The sequence below is a fragment of the Coturnix japonica genome, chromosome 14 (assembly GCF_054131305.1).
Source record: "Coturnix japonica strain WE chromosome 14, WE-NBRP24, whole genome shotgun sequence".
Classification (NCBI taxonomy): Eukaryota; Metazoa; Chordata; class Aves; order Galliformes; family Phasianidae; genus Coturnix; species Coturnix japonica.
Window position 1 is genome coordinate 18,770,766 of NC_140676.1, and position 16,934 is coordinate 18,787,699.

Genomic DNA, 16,934 nt, shown 5'->3' on the forward strand with positions numbered 1-16,934 from the left:
CAAGTGAGGTGGAGCTGTCCACCTTGCACCGGGGTGTATGCACTTCACTCATTAAACATACTTGCTTCATAACTTATTTGTGGTTATGGAGTTTGATTCCACAAGTCAGTCCCGGATGTAGGGAGGAGGAAGGATTCATTCCCAATTCTGCTGTCTCCATCTCCTCCATCTGTGGTGATAACTACACAACCCTAGGAGCTGCTCAGCACCACTGTTGGTACCCTCACTAGCAAGCGCAGGAAAGTCATCAGACAGAGCCCCAAGTTAGTTGTGGTGTCCAACACATCAGCCCCTTCTCAGGTGGAAGTGTTCCTATTTGGTGGGCATGTGCCACTTACCTCACAAAAGTAGACAGTAGCTGAACCAGTCATCAGGAGAAATTAAGGGAGTCCAGTTATGGTCAGGACTTCAGGAGTAATGACTCCAGAGTTCTGTTTACCCCAGTTTTGAGTAACATGTGTGCTTGCAGTTCAGGGTTTTTCCCAAGACTTTCACAAGAAGATGACTGATAGGTGCATCCCTGGCCCACAGCAAAGAGCCTTCAGGGTTTGGCTGCCTGCCCTCTTACTCTCCGCAAAAGCAGCCCATTCAGGCCTCTGGCCAGTGGGGATAAATGTGCGGAGTAATGCAGGTCACTTTGACTGTGGGTCAGTCTCAGGGAAGGATGATGGTATCTCTTTGATCACACACAAAGCCATGCACAAGGAAAGGGGGAGGGGAAAACGGAGAAAGGGTATGGAGATGGGCCTAAAACCAGAACAGTGGCAACAATCTGAGGATGGAAGTTAATTCACTAAATGATATTGGAATGCAAGATAACACAACACCATACAATATATAATTGGAGTTGAGGCTAATCAATCAAATATAATGAGAGAGAGAGTGTCTGAAACCAAAGGCCTTGCTCTGAACTGAAGGCAAAACGACTGGGGAGCAACCCACACACTGCCAAGTAGTGAGAAGTGTCGTGACTTGACAGGAGCTTTATTTTTCCCTCTGAATGCAAAGTCCTCTGGGGTATGTAGTTCTTCTCTTCCAAGAGCGAGGTATTCAGAAAATCTGTGATCCCCGGAAGTGGGGCATTAACTCTTTAACTCCCAGTGCTTTACATGCTGTTCTGACGCAGATAAGAAAATACCAATAAGAAAAATCATAAAACCACGGCCGCACAACTGCTCTCTTTGTATGCTATATCATCTGTTTCTCCCAGTTTTGCTTCAGCTGAAAACCTGATGAGATTTTTATACCCTACCCCATCATCCAGATCATCAGCAACGACGTTAAAGAGGATGGGACCCACAGTTGAATCCTGAGATAAATCACCAGTGACTGGCCTCCAACTAGATTTTGAGCTACCGATAACTCACACTCAGGTGGCGAACCATTCAGGCAGTTTTCAATCCACCTCAATGTCTGACAACTCAAGCCATACTTCATAGAATCACAGAGTCATAGAATAGCTTGGGTTGGAAGGGACCCTGAGGATAATCCAACCCCCTGCCACTGGCAGGGACACCAGCCTTCAGATCTGGTGCTAGATTGAAAGCAGGAATCAGGTAAATAGGGGCCTTTCATGAAGATTAAGTATCCTAGCCTTTGGGGAATGTCAGAAGAAAAGGACCAGTGGGGCATGTCGACATTGCTATAGTTACAATACAGCTGGGTCTATAGTTAAGACAATACGGTAGGGTATACATAAGGAAAAGGTAGCCAAAGAAACTGGTTTTGACTGATGGAGTAGAGGAGCTGGGTCAAAGCAACCTGAGGAAGACTTCTGACTTCATCCCAACAACCTCCAGAGCGAGACCCATACTACGGACTGCGCATGCGTCAGTAGGAGTGACAGCATGTAAATGAGTTCCCGGAAAAACAATGAATATGTTAATGATTTCGTGGAAATTTGAGGAATATGTATACGCTTGCTCTATAACTTTCTAACGCTTCTGTCCATTGATGTGCACGATAGGAGGAGTGATCCCCCATGTGCCCAGCGCTGAATAAACACGAACCTGCTTTATAACCTAATTCCGGTTATAGAGTCTGATTCCGCATGTCAAGACCACATTGCCCAGGGCTCTATCCAACCTTGTCTTGAACGCCTCCAGAGATGGGACTTCCACAGCCTCTCTGGGCAGCCTTGCCTGAGCACATCACCACACCCTCTGTGAAGAACTTTTGCCAGAAATCTAATCTAAACCTTCCCTCCTTGAGCTTAAAGCCATTTCCCTGTGTCCTGTCACTACCTAGCTGAGTAAAAAGTTGATTCCCCTCCTGTCTATAATCTCCTTTTAAATACTGGAAGGCTGCAATGAGGTCCCCTCTCAGCCTTCTCTTCTCCAGGTTGAACAAGTCCAGCTCCATCTGACTGTCTCCATAGGGGAGGTGCTCTAGACCTTGGATTCTCTTCGTGGCCCTTCTCTGGACTCTCCAACAGCTCCTGTAATGTGGGCCCCAGACCTGGATGCAGTACTCCAGATTGGGACACGCAAGGGCAGAGTAGAGCGGGATAGTCACCTCCCTGTCCTGGCTGGCCACCTCATCTGATGGAGCCCAGGATACAACTGGTCTTCTGAGCTGCAAGAGCACACTTATGGCTCATGAACATATTTTCATCCACCAGGGCACCCAGGTCCTTCAACACAACACTCTGTCCAAACACTGCCCTATCCACTGCGTAGTCCACCCCTCAAATCCGTATCTCTCCAATTTAGAGATAAGGATGTGGTGGGGGACCATGACAAAGACTTTGCAGAAATCCGTGTAGATGACATCAGTTGCCTTCCCTTTTTCCATCAGAGGCATCACTCCACCACAACGCCATTACCTTAGGCATGACACTACTCACACAACCAGTCATTCAACTGACTAGCTCTTCTCCTTCTGTCCACATCCCAGACTCCCATGGAAGGAATGAGGAGAGCACCACCTATGCTCCTGATCACTTCAACACCTACCCAAGGGAAGCGATGTCCTTTCTTGGTATTTTTTTAATCTCCCGGTCACAAACCTTGTGTGGCCCAAATGAAAAACCAGGATAGGATAATAATTCCAGCAGCCCAGGGACATCCTGCTATTCAGTCGAATAGCAATAGGGCTGCCTGGTTTCTCTCCCAAGGAAACAACATGATGAAATTTTAGAAGGGACAAGTCCTCCGACCCATAAGGCATACAGAGATAAGCTTAGCCAAAACACAGGACGAGGGGAAATGGCCTCAAGTTGTGCCAAGGTAAGTTTAAGTTGGACGTTAGGAAACACTTCTTTACAGAAAGGGTACTTAAACACTGGACTAAGCTCCACAGGGAGGTGGTTGAGTCACCAGCTGTGACTGTGGATGTGTTTAAGAGCCGTTTGGATGTGGTCCTCAGAGATATGATTTAGCGGAGAGTTGTTAGAGTTAGGGTCCTATGGTTAGGCTGTGGTTGGACTTGATGATCTTCAAGGTCTTTTCCAACCTGGGTAATTCTATGATTCTATGAAAAAGCTGGAGAAGTGAAGCCTGATGAAAACAGACATCAGAGAACTGTGATCACCTGGATACAGGTGTATGTTCCTTTGGTGCGAGACCTTTCTTTCATTCTTCTGAATTCCAGCATATTATGCAGCAGTGGAATGAGGTCAGGGATCAGCATGCAGATGTGTCAGTAGCCAAGGCACAGGAAAGAATTCAGAGGCGTGAGAGTGGTAGGCCTTCCTGATTGGCCTCCAGGGATAAGAGTTAACCACAGGAGAGTGTTCCCTTGAGTGCCAACAGAGGCAGCCATTGCATGCTGTGGGACCCATGAGAAGATGTGCTGTGTCTTCCTGCAAGCTCAGCGTTCTGCTAAAGTCTCCTGTCTGTCCATTCCGTTGCTGAGAAGGCACAGAGCAAGTATGCAGCTGGTCTCATGGTGTAAAGGTGAGCACTCTGGACTCTGAATCCAGCGATCTGAGTTCAAATCTCAGTGAGACCTCTACTTTTGGGCTCCCACAGCTTTGCCCACAGCTGACATTCACCTAGGTCTGAAAGTGAACTTCTTCATGCATTCCAGTCATCCTTCCTGCTCTCCTTCCTTCTCTGAGCTTTTAGCCATGCAATAGTCTTCCCCCGGCATTGTCCCCCCACACCTGTCTAGCTTAGTGAGCACAGGCCCGGACCCTTCTTTGTTACTTTCTGATTGATGGCTGCTCCCTTGTGAGGGAAACCAGCAGTATGCCACTGTATCCCACAGCAGATGAGATGCAGACCCTGCAGTGCAAGGCCTGCTCACGGCATGGTCGAGAAGAGGAGGCTGTTCAGAGCCATGTCTGGGTGTATGTAGTTTATTCCAACGAGACAGACTCCTCAACATCCCTGGAAAGCCCATTCCCACCTTCGACCATTTTCACAGAACATGAGGAATACTGTGTGTGGTGTTCCGTGGATTCCCACTGATGCGCATTGCTTTTTGTCCCCTCACAGGGGCACCACTGAGAAGAGACTGTCTCTCTTGTGCTTCTTCTTCCAGTCCAACCTCCCTCTGGAAGTATTAAACACAATTTTTCTATGCACATCACACTCACCGTTATGTATAAAGGCTGTATACGTGGAGTAATGAAGTTTCAGGCACAGCTGGAGGCGAGTGACCAACCAGATGCCCGCAGTTGTCTCCTGTCAGTAAATGGTTAGTGTTTTTACAGGAGTGACCCCGTAGAGGGTACGTCTAGCAGAGTAGACACCATCTCACGATTTTGGATTTCAATCTCAGATGTATGATCTGATTTATACACGGTCCTGTGCAGAGCTAGGAGTTGGACTTGTTGACTTTTGGGTCACTTCCAAATTGGGATATTGCATGGGTATATGATCCTATGATCCTTCCCCGAGGTTTACTCACACTCAGACTGGCCGGCTTTGCTCTGCACATTCATTTCCTTGGCCTGAGGCCTTGGATGCACTCTACTGTAGAGGAACTGAGGGCAGTGTTCCATATCCTAAAGACTCTTTACTCTTTTATATCATGAGGTTCCTGAGATAGACGTCCATAGCCATGTTCCTTGGTGAAACTGACCAAGTAGTAATGCTTATTCCAGACTTGGAAGGGAGATCTTGGGCTGCGCGATGTAGAGGCTGTTGGAAGCCATCAAATCGTGGTACAGAAGTGAGATCAAAGGGATACCGGTGTCCGTCCTCGAAACCGACCCACACTCAAATTGACCTGTTTTGCTCAGCACACTGATCCCACTGTCCAGAGGCCTGAATGTCCTGCTTTTGAGAAGGGAAGAGGACAAGGAGCCAAACCCTGAAGGCTCTTTGTTGTGGGCCAGGGATGCAACATCCCATTCCACGCATTTCAAAGTACAAAGGCACATGGGATCAGCCACCCAGTGCACCTATCAGTCCCTTTGATGCGGAAGAGCTGGGGAAAACCCTGAAGTGCAGTCACACACTAGTCACGTAGCTGTGGAGTGCAGAGCTTCTGGACTCGTTCCTCCCACTGCCCTGCTTTCCTCATCAAGGTCATTTCAAAGTTCTGTGTGCTGTTCCTGAAACAAAGAGCATTGTACACATTCTGGTCCTGCTGCCATCCAAAGCCTTTCCTTTTCATGGCTGGTGCAGAGCTGGAGTTACTCACGCTGGAGTGGAAAGGGCCTTTGGAGATGATCTACTCCAACCCACTGTGTGTTGCAGGCCCATCTAGATGAGGTTTCTAGGTGGGATACGTCACCCTTTGTTGATCTCACCCACTACATGGGTGTTTTCATCTAAGTCCTGGCCCTAAATGCACTCTATTCCTTCCATTTCCCCTGCTGATGCGTTTACCTATTGGCCGCTTTTGTGAAGTAAGAGGCATGTGCCCACCAAATAGGAACTCATTCACCTGACAAGAGGCTGATGTACTGGACACCACAACTAACGCGGGGCTCTCTCTGAAGACCTTTACATGCCCACAGGTGAGGATTCCTGTGCAGCTTCTCCTGCTCCCAAAGGGGCCATCTTCCTCCCCCAGCACTTCAGTTCCAGCTGCCAGGGGACATTAAAGCATTCCCTCTCCTCCTCAGAGCCACAGTGCCGTTTGATTTCTTTCCCAGGACACCCACGTGCGGGTGATGCTGAGAACTACCGGGGGAGATCTGTCTTCTCTGGTCAAAGGCATCAAGACCAGTCTGTCTGATCTAATCTCTCTCTGTCTCAAGTGAATATTCCCTCCGTTCTCCGCTATGCTTTCCATCTCTCTGAGCTGGCTGGGCAATGGAACGGATTCTTCTTTGGAGAGGATGCTGATGTGTATCATGCAGAGCACAGTGTTATTTCCTGAGAGGTAGTGTTGCAGACACAGTGGCAGCAGACCATACAAAACGATGTCACTCGCTGCCACAGTAAAAGGACTTTCTCCCTCCTCTGTTTCCAATAATAAGGGGGAATCTGCATTTAGTAGCTGCATGCGTGAGTAATGGAGGCAGGAGGAAAACAAGGCAAACAGTCTCCAGTTATGCCACACAAAGTTTTGAATGAGAAGAAACAAATCGTTGCAATACAGATGGGAAGAAAATCTATTACAGTCTTCAGAGCAGTAAAGGCAACGATCTGTCCATTTAAGGCTTTTGCTTCTTCCTTCCATCCACCCTCCCTGTGCAGGTATTAAATACACAGACGGGATGCTCGCCGAGCCATCTCTCCTTGATGGACTTGCTGCCATGGGAGAGGGCAGGTTCTCCCTACTTTTTCCCGTGATAGCAGGTATGCTGAGGGCAGTGCACACTGCTTTACTTATCAGAGCAGGTGACCAGTGGCTTCAGGAAGAAAAGAAATGACAAGACCCAAGCAGTGCTGCACAAAGTCTTTATTGAGAAGGAAAAAACAAAGTGGCTCAGTACAGATGGTAAGAATTTTGTTTGCAGTCTTCAGAGAGGTAGAAGCAACGATCCATCCATATCCGGGATGTGTTCTTCAAATGGGACAATCCATCAGCTTCAGCAGTTAAAAGTGCAGCGTGGGCGAGGCAGACACAGCCCTGAGCCCCCCAGACCAAGGGAGCCCCCAGAAGAGATGGGAACGCCCGCGGTGCTGAGGGAACTGCCAACTGCAGCTGACAGAGAGGATCCCACGGCTGTGCTCTGAGGGAAGGAGGAGAGGATGGGGCCCGGCAGGGTCACCACCACAGGGGAGGCCTCGATAACCACTGTCGAGTCAGCGCAGCGGGCGACACATGGCTCACTGCAGCTGCTTGCCAGTGGGGTTGGCCCAGAGGCACCGCAGGGGGATGGGACACAGGGTCTGCAGCACGACATCTCTTGCTGAGGGAGGCAAAGCTGAAACACAGAGCAAGGAGGGAACACGGACCCTAAAGTTGGTCAGGCTTTCTTTTCTACTGTTCTCTCACCCGCATCCCTTGCTCCGCTCTGGCTCTGTATTTAGTTCCATACTCAGAAGGAGACTGCAGCTGATTTTGCTAACAAACATAATAGCTGTGCCATCTCACCTCTAGGTTGTATTGGAAAGTCTGGCAGCAAATCTTTGATTTATAAGATGCTTGTTGCACCAAGACAGCCTCCTGCGTATCCTCGTGCCATAGCACAGATGAAGATTGTTGGTGTTGTAATAACACAAAAAGGCTGAGATGAAGAGGTGTCACAGCTGCCTAGACTTAAAGATGTACACTGCCCTTTGTTCCTCCTACCATCCTCACTACGTCATTCCACACATGATGTCTCAGCCAGTTTTTGGAAAGGATACACAGGAGAGGAAAGACTGATCGTACGCCATATCAAAACATGAAAATTGAGGCAATAAAGACTGAGCCTGTCTATCTGGTCAGTGCCATCTCCTGCAGGCAATGACTCTGGAGGGCGTGCATCCTCACAGCTGACCCCCGTTAATCTGACTTCCCTTGAAAGATCCCACCTCTTCCCACCTCTACACACCCACCACTCTTCCACAGGAAAAGAGTTTGCAGTCCTGAAATGTTTGGATTGCCATGCCATACTGAGGCAGCCTAAATCGCATTCAAACAGAGGAGCTAACGTGACAGCACTCAAGCCCACATGGGGAGTCTGAGTGAAGGGAGGCTTACCTGATTCCTGGAGGAAAGCGAAGGAAGCAAAGATGATGCTGAGCCTGCTGCAGCATGAGCTTTTATGCTGTGTTCCTGACGCACGTGATGACAGAAACATTCCATGGTCATGAAGCATCAAAACAGCTAGCAGTTGGTGATTGCATAGACCTTGCTAGTAATTAATATCTTGCTTCTTTCACCTGAAATGTTTGGCTGCAAATTCATACTGCCTCCCATCAAAACAGTTCATGTGTATTCCTTTGTCCTCAGGCCAATTGACTGAGTTGGAGTTCTCCGTTTAGGTTCTCGGGGATTTCAATTTGAATTTCCGTCATGCGGATGTCATTTGTTGCATTACTCCGTTCCTGGTGTGCATGTCCACCAGTCACTGGGAACGTCATCCATGAAGGACACCAGTGGTTAGCTCTCAAGTGCATTCAGTGCAAGCTCTCCGTCTAAATCTGTGCTACATTTCTCCCTGTGCATCATCAGAGATGTGCTATAGATGGTGGAGGAAGTTCCATCAAAATATCGGGATGGCGTATTTGAAGATGGTAAAAGAGGCCCAGATCAACAGTGATGCAGCAGAGACAGTGAAGACCACAGAGATACTCCTTGTAGTCAACATGCGCTTACAGAAACTGCATTGTTTGTTGGTTTGCTACATACCAAAGTAATGGCGATCAAGGCCGATTCATAATAAGGGAGAGCAGAACTGGGAGCGAGACGCTCTCCTCTATAGAGATTGCTGTCAGGGATGTCTGTTCCCCTGCCACATATTCCCTGTCAACTGCTTAGCTTCACTCCTTGGGGGAACGATGGTATCCTCCTGCTCTTACCAACCAGATGTGCTCTGCCACTGGTCTCTGTGACATTCTGTGATGAAGTACACAAGAATTCACCTCTGAAATGCTCTCCATGCAGGCAATCTGAAAGTAACGCTATGAGACGTTTCTCCTTGTGGGCAATCAGAGACATGCAGGATACATGTCCAATTCATTCAGACAGAACATCAAGATTGTACAGTCTGAAATGCGAGAAAAGACCCACATGTCTATGGATGTTTTCAAGCTCAATGACATGGAAAAATTGCTTGGAGCTGGAGAAAATCCTCAAATCCTCCTGTAAGCTGCACTGAGGACTGTCAGTACATTTCCTGCACTCATCGCTCTAATGTTCATGCTTTCCAACAACTTGATCAGTAACATGGTCAGTAGAACTGAGCATGCCCACAGTAAGTATGCTGATGGCTCAAGGCTGAGTCTGGTGGTAAAAAGAGAAGGGGAAACATCTTTAAACCAAAAGAGGGGAGATCTAGGTTCTATGTCAGAAAGAAGTGTTCTGCTCTGAGGGTGGTAAGGTGCTGGACTGGGTTGGGTTGCGCCAAGAGCATGTGGAGGTAATGAAAGCCAAGAAGGGTAACTTCTGTCTCAATTGGATTGTGACTAGGATGTTTGTAGCCACGTTCCGTGGCATTCCAAAGGCTTCTCTATCAGGCAGAAGACTGCTTGTGCACTCATCATTCTTTTTATCTCTTCCTCACTACGGTGGGCCATGCAGTCATATTCAGTGTGAGAACGTGTAGAGAGACATGATATTCTCTTTTGTGGGGAGTCCACTCCATGCATTTCAAATGTCAAAGTGACAGAACATCAGCCGCCCAGAGCATCTGCCATCATGTCATCATGATGGGGAAGAGTTGGGAAAAACCCTGAACCACATACACACACGAGTCACACGGCCGTGGAAAGCTGTGGAAATGGTGTCATGGCCTCAGGCATGCCAGGGATAGCAGATCTCGAAGAGTCATTCCTCCCAAGTGCCACTCTCCTCATCACAGACATTACTGAAGGTCTTTGAACCATTCCTGAGACAAGTGGAATGTCTAGTGCTGCTTCCTTCAATAGTGCTGCCTTTGTGTGACTAGTGCAGATCCTGTGTGACTTGACTTGGCTTGGAAAGGATTTCTGGATATGATCCACTCCAACCCGGTGTATGATGAAACCTCACTCAGGTGAGATTTCTCAGCTGCTCACCAGCAAACAACTTCTTGGCACTCCCCGGTCTAAGCTTGTGTGTGTCCCGTCTTCCTGACAACACTACCTGATGGCTGAGAAGTAGTAAATGCGAGCCAGTGTCAGAAATGGGGATGAAAGCCAGACTGGAGAAGCAAGGAAAAGGCGATGATCATGTGGAGCGTATTCACAGTGCGCCCCATGGGATGATCAGAGGCCTGGTGCTCCAGCCCTGTGAGTATAATGTGACATTGCTACAGAGAGTCTGAGGAACCAGGGTTTTCTTAGCTGCAAGGCTAATGTTTCTGCAGCGCCTTCCAGTGCCTAAGAAGAGGACGGAGTTGGCAGGAGGATGTAATTGCCCTCTGCTTGCATCCTTTACAGATGCCTAGCCACTGCAGCTACTCCAGATACACTGGACCAGGCAGAGGTAGTGTTTACAGATCAGAGATAGAGCTCTTGTGATGCATCTCAAAGGTTCATGACAATCCTTCATGTGAGCAACCAGAGGAACTCTCAGCAAGTATGGGCTCTGCACTTGTCAGTGTCTAGTCATGGCACTCAAGGTACACACGTACTCTACCCATGAATCCCTTCCTTTCAGAAGGGAAATGCAGAAATGAAAAGCTTGTTGCATGATTGTTGCATGGCCTGTTTATAAGGAACCTGAATGCTTCCTTGTGTCCAGCTTTGGTCCCAGCAGGCCAGTGAGTGAATGTTTTGCATCATGAATGGCACAGTCTGATAATATGCATAACCACTCTCATCACAGAAAAGGACACAGATACACTGGTGGTATGATGAGCACAGCTGCTGTCAAAGCAGTTAACATGGATTTGGTTCCTGACCAACACAAAAAATTTCTTCTGCTAGGGGTCCTTTGCATCTCCTTGCAGGTCATCTGTCCTTGCCTCCCTTCAGCCTTGCTGCATGGCCAGGCTCCATGGCTTTAGCCATGTTAAATGAAGACTTACAGAGATGCTTATTGACCATAAAGACTTTCTTAAAGAAATCTGAAGCACTGAGCAAGTGCCCAAAGAAGTTTGGGTAACTGGTTCTTGGACTAACAAACTAACCTCCTGAGATGCCTTCCACTCAAGCTCCTTCCATGAAGCCACAAGTCTCATAAGCATCTGTGTTCTACTCTTTCCTCTGCAGCACGGTTTTTACATAAACCTCTTCCCCACTGTCCCTGGAGCTCAGTCATTCCTCAGTACTTGGCATATCCTCTGTTATCTCTCTCTGGCTCTAGCCCTGTTCCCATGCACTGACTCCTTGACAGTGGCACAGTCTTATCCTAAGGGTACATGTGGCAGAGCCCTCACTGCCAACATGCTGGATCTCACAGTGGAATGAATTGTTCCCATAGAAATGAGCCACACAGTAGCACTACAGACCAAGTGTTTGTCTTTTCATCTCCTCTATGCTGTGGAGAGAAACGAAAGGATTCAGAGGAAGAGTACGCTGTGCCTCAAGCCCCATGGCACACTGGCATGTGCAGAGCTACCACTCACTAACAATTTATTTGATTCCTTCCATGAAGTATATACATGCTCTCCTGTGAGCTCTGCTTTGCAGCCTGCACACCTCATGTCTTTATTCCTGGGGAAAGAGCATAAAGAGCTCAGCTCAGGAAATGCCCTTGCTCAGGCCAAGAGGGACAAGGAAGGTCCAATGACGTGACCTTGTGGTCGTCATTGTCATCACTGACACTTTTCATTCTTAAACTCACATTCAGCATTATTTTATATTGCTTTGGCAGTCAGCAAATGGCTTGCCTAAAATGATAATCTTTTTTGGACTCACCTGAATACCTCCCACAGGATCTCCTTCTCTTGGGGAAAACGTACTGCAAGGGGTGTTTTCAGGAAGAATGGACAGACATAGGCTGGGAAATGATCAGATATCTGGGTGTCTTGAGACTAGAGGAGAGATAACAAGGGGGCTCACTGTCTTCCACTGTCTAATGCATGGTCTGGTGAGTGGACAGCAGCAGCTTCTGGTTGGAGATACTCAAGAGAAGACGAGACTGAAGACATACAGTACCAGGAAACTAAAAATCTCAGTGAGACTGTTTTTTCATAGTATCATAGTATCATAGTCTTGTGCGGGTTGGAAGGGACCTTAGAGATCGTCGAGTCCAGCCCCCGGGATTCGAGCCTCTGTGTAGCAGAGCAGCACTTCTACCACAGCTTCTTTTATTTTGTTTAGTTTTATTTAGTTTAGGTTTTTTGTTTTGTTTTTTTTTTTCCTCAAGGGCACATTGATTCTCAATCTACAGCTTTTTCAAAAGTCAGATGGGCAAAGCTCCAAGCAACTAACCCCTATCTTGGCAGTCAGCCCTGCACTCAGCTGGAGGCTGAATTACATTCCTGCACTCTGCCTTCCAATCTCTGCTTTACTTTGTTGTGCTTTATGGTTTGGGCTTATGGGATTTTTGTGTGTGCTTATTTATTTGTTTGTTTTTGTTTTATTTTGCTTTGAACTTGTTGCAGTTTTAAGAAAAAGCCTATGATTCCCTCTGAAAATCATAATTAGACTTTGAGATATCTAGTTCTAGGTGTGGTCTCCATGAGCCAAAGGGTCTGACTGTGCTCCATGACAACACAAAGAGCATGAGAGCTGGACACTGAACACCACTAGTTCTGCATTTCACTTGTGTGCCACTGACTGGGAAGCTTATCTGGGAAGAAATGATGGACTGAAGAGGAAAAGTCTGCTCCAACAGAACATTCCCAGCCAGTGCTGGAGTTCTGAATTCCACTACTTAATTCCCTTTACACCCAAGACCTTACCCCACATCCACAACCCTAGGGATTGCTCACCACTACTGCTTTCATCCTCACTGCCACTTCCTGGTGTTCGACTTGTGGCTCTAGGAAGGTCAGCTGAGAGAGCGAGTGGATAGTTGTGGAGTCCAGCACTACATCCTCCTCTCAAACTGAAGTGTTTCTGTTTCTAAGGGCAGGGTGGAAGGAAGCGATGCCATTCAGTGGGGCCTCAACAGACTTGAAAGATGGGCCCAAGTAAACCTAATGAATTCAACACAATGAAGTTCGAGGTTTTGCACTTGGGCTGGAGGAATCCCAGGCATTTATACAGACTGGAAGGACCAGTCCTTGACTCCATCAGAAGAGACGTGGCCAACAGGGACAGGGAGGTGATTGTCCTTCCCTGAGAGCTCTTTGTGCTAGGCAAGATCTAGAATGGGTGATGTGTGCCACACAGAAACCTCATCTAGGTGAGCCTACAACACACAGGGGGTTGGAGTGGATCATCTGTAAAAGTCAATTCCAATCCAGCACAGTGAAAGGTAGGCTGTGCACCAGCCACACAAAGACATTGCCTTGAAGGACAGCAGAAAAAGAACACGTAAAAGTACCAAGAAATATGAACAGCTCTTTAGAAAAGGCCTTGATGAGGAAAGCAGCATTCTGGGAAGAATGACATTAGGAGCCTGAGGCCAGGACACCATTTCCACTGCTTTCCACAGCTTCATGACTCATGAGAGCCTGCAGTTCAGGGTTTTTCCCAACTCTTCCTCACTCTGATGACAGACAGGAGCTCTGGGAGGCTGATGCTATGTCCCTTTGAACTTTGAAATGCATGGAATGGGCTGTTCTATGCCAAGCCCTCTAAGAAGAGCCTTCCAGGACTGTCACCCTGCTCTGGGCCCCTCCTCAAAAGAAGGTCATGCAGGACATTGGTCAGCGAGATGAATGTGCTGAGCAAAGCAGGAAAATGTTAGTGTGGTTCAGGTTCAGAGAAGGATGCCAGCATTACTTTGATCACACTTCCACAGCAAGATTTGCTGATTTCCGGGAGCTTCTCCACTGTGCAATCTGAGCTCTGTTCCCTGGTTAAAAGAAGCAGGACAACACATTTGATACACCAGTGAGGATGGCTGTGGACATTCTAATCAGGAACCAATCGAGAGAGAAGTGTCTGACTCTCCAAAATACTCTTCCTTGTTTTCATTACTTTCTCTTTGGGCATAAAAGTCATCAGCACGAGTAGCAAACATTTGAAGCACTCAGTGCTGCATACAGGAGACTTCCCTTGAGCACAAAGCACTAATTCTGTGCCAATGAGTGTGAAAAGAAAAGTGAAGATATAGGTCTATTACGTCATTTTAAGTGCAAAGTCTTGACAATCTGCCTGAACTTATCCCACTACCTCCTGCATGTCTCTGATTGCCCACAAGGACATAGCGTTACTTCCAGATTGCCTGCACGGAGAGAATTTCAGAGGTTAATTCTCGTGCAATTCATCATTGAATTTTGCCAAGACAGCTGCCCATACTCTTCTTGTTGGTAAAAGCGTGAGGAAATTCCCCAAGCAATGATGATTCAGAGATAACAGGCAACATGTGACATGACTACAGATATCACAGTTAGCAACCTAGTGAGAGAAGTATTTCACTCTCAGCTCTGTCCTTCCCTGTTATACATCTGTGTTCATTGCCTTTAATTTGGTAAAACACAAATGAAAACAAACATAGCAGTTTGAATAAGTGCAGAGTTCAGGCAGTGCCTTTAGAATCTTTCCCTTCAACATCCCTGCTTCTTCTTTCATTTTAATTATGCAGCCTTGATGTTTTGATAGAACTTTCTCCACCATCTACAGCACATCTCTGATGATGCACAGGGAGAAATGTTGCACAGATTTAGATGGAGAGTTTGCACTGAACGCACTTCAGAGCTAACCACTGGTGTCCTTCATGGATGACGTTCCCAGTGGCTGGTGGACATGCTCACCAGGAACGGAGTAATGCAACAAATGACATCCGCATGACGGAAATTCAAATTGAAATCCCCGAGAACCTAAACGGAGAACTCCAACTCAGTCAATTGGCCTGAGGACAAAGGAATACACATGAACTGTTTTGATGGGAGGCAGTATGAATTTGCAGCCAAACATTTCAGGTGAAAGAAGCAAGATATTAATTACTAGCAAGGTCTATGCAATCACCAACCGCTAGCTGTTTTGATGCTTCATGACCATGGAATGTTTCTGTCATCACGTGCGTCAGGAACACAGCATAAAAGCTCATGCTGCAGCAGGCTCAGCATCATCTTTGCTTCCTTCGCTTTCCTCCAGGAACCAGGTAAGCCTCCCTTCACTCAGACTCCCCATGTGGGCTTGAGTGCTGTCACGTTAGCTCCTCTGTTTGAATGCGATTTAGGCTGCCTCAGTATGGCATGGCAATCCAAACATTTCAGGACTGCAAACTCTTTTCCTGTGGAAGAGTGGTGGGTGTGTAGAGGTGGGAAGAGGTGGGATCTTTCAAGGGAAGTCAGATTAACGGGGGTCAGCTGTGAGGATGCACGCCCTCCAGAGTCATTGCCTGCAGGAGATGGCACTGACCAGATAGACAGGCTCAGTCTTTATTGCCTCAATTTTCATGTTTTGATATGGCGTACGATCAGTCTTTCCTCTCCTGTGTATCCTTTCCAAAAACTGGCTGAGACATCATGTGTGGAATGACGTAGTGAGGATGGTAGGAGGAACAAAGGGCAGTGTACATCTTTAAGTCTAGGCAGCTGTGACACCTCTTCATCTCAGCCTTTTTGTGTTATTACAACACCAACAATCTTCATCTGTGCTATGGCACGAGGATACGCAGGAGGCTGTCTTGGTGCAACAAGCATCTTATAAATCAAAGATTTGCTGCCAGACTTTCCAATACAACCTAGAGGTGAGATGGCACAGCTATTATGTTTGTTAGCAAAATCAGCTGCAGTCTCCTTCTGAGTATGGAACTAAATACAGAGCCAGAGTGGAGCAAGGGATGCGGGTGAGAGAACAGTAGAAAAGAAAGCCTGACCAACTTTAGGGTCCGTGTTCCCTCCTTGCTCTGTGTTTCAGCTTTGCCTCCCTCAGCAAGAGATGTCGTGCTGCAGACCCTGTGTCCCATCCCCCTGCGGTGCCTCTGGGCCAACCCCACTGGCAAGCAGCTGCAGTGAGCCATGTGTCGCCCGCTGCGCTGACTCGACTGTGGTTATCGAGGCCTCCCCTGTGGTGGTGACCCTGCCGGGCCCCATCCTCTCCTCCTTCCCTCAGAGCACAGCCGTGGGATCCTCTCTGTCAGCTGCAGTTGGCAGTTCCCTCAGCACCGCGGGCGTTCCCATCTCTTCTGGGGGCTCCCTTGGTCTGGGGGGCTCAGGGCTGTGTCTGCCTCGCCCACGCTGCACTTTTAACTGCTGAAGCTGATGGATTGTCCCATTTGAAGAACACATCCCAGACATGGATGGATCGTTGCTTCTACCTCTCTGAAGACTGCAAACAAAATTCTTACCATCTGTACTGAGCCACTTTGTTTTTTCCTTCTCAATAAAGACTTTGTGCAGCACTGCTTGGGTCTTGTCATTTCTTTTCTTCCTGAAGCCACTGGTCACCTGCTCTGATAAGTAAAGCAGTGTGCACTGCCCTCAGCATATCTGCTATCACGGGAAAAAGTAGGGAGAACCTGCCCTCTCCCATGGCAGCAAGTCCATCAAGGAGAGATGGCTCGGCGAGCATCCCGTCTGTGTATTTAATACCTGCACAGGGAGGGTGGATGGAAGGAAGAAGCAAAAGCCTTAAATGGACGGATCGTTGCCTTTACTGCTCTGAAGACTGTAATAGATTTTCTTCCCATCTGTATTGCAACGATTTGTTTCTTCTCATTCAAAACTTTGTGTGGCATAACTGGAGACTGTTTGCCTTGTTTTCCTCCTGCCTCCATTACTCACGCATGCAGCTACTAAATGCAGATTCCCCCTTATTATTGGAAACAGAGGAGGGAGAAAGTCCTTTTACTGTGGCAGCGAGTGACATCGTTTTGTATGGTCTGCTGCCACTGTGTCTGCAACACTACCTCTCAGGAAATAACACTGTGCTCTGCATGATACACATCAGCATCCT

General features: G+C 47.6%; 1 non-coding gene across 1 annotated transcript; it reads left to right on the forward strand.

Annotated features, from left to right (window-relative positions):
* The first annotated feature begins 3,879 nt into the window (after positions 1-3,879).
* TRNAQ-CUG (transfer RNA glutamine (anticodon CUG)) lies at positions 3,880-3,951 on the forward strand. The gene has a single exon. It is a non-coding gene; the product is annotated as a tRNA-Gln (tRNA).
* The last annotated feature ends 12,983 nt before the right edge of the window (positions 3,952-16,934 follow it).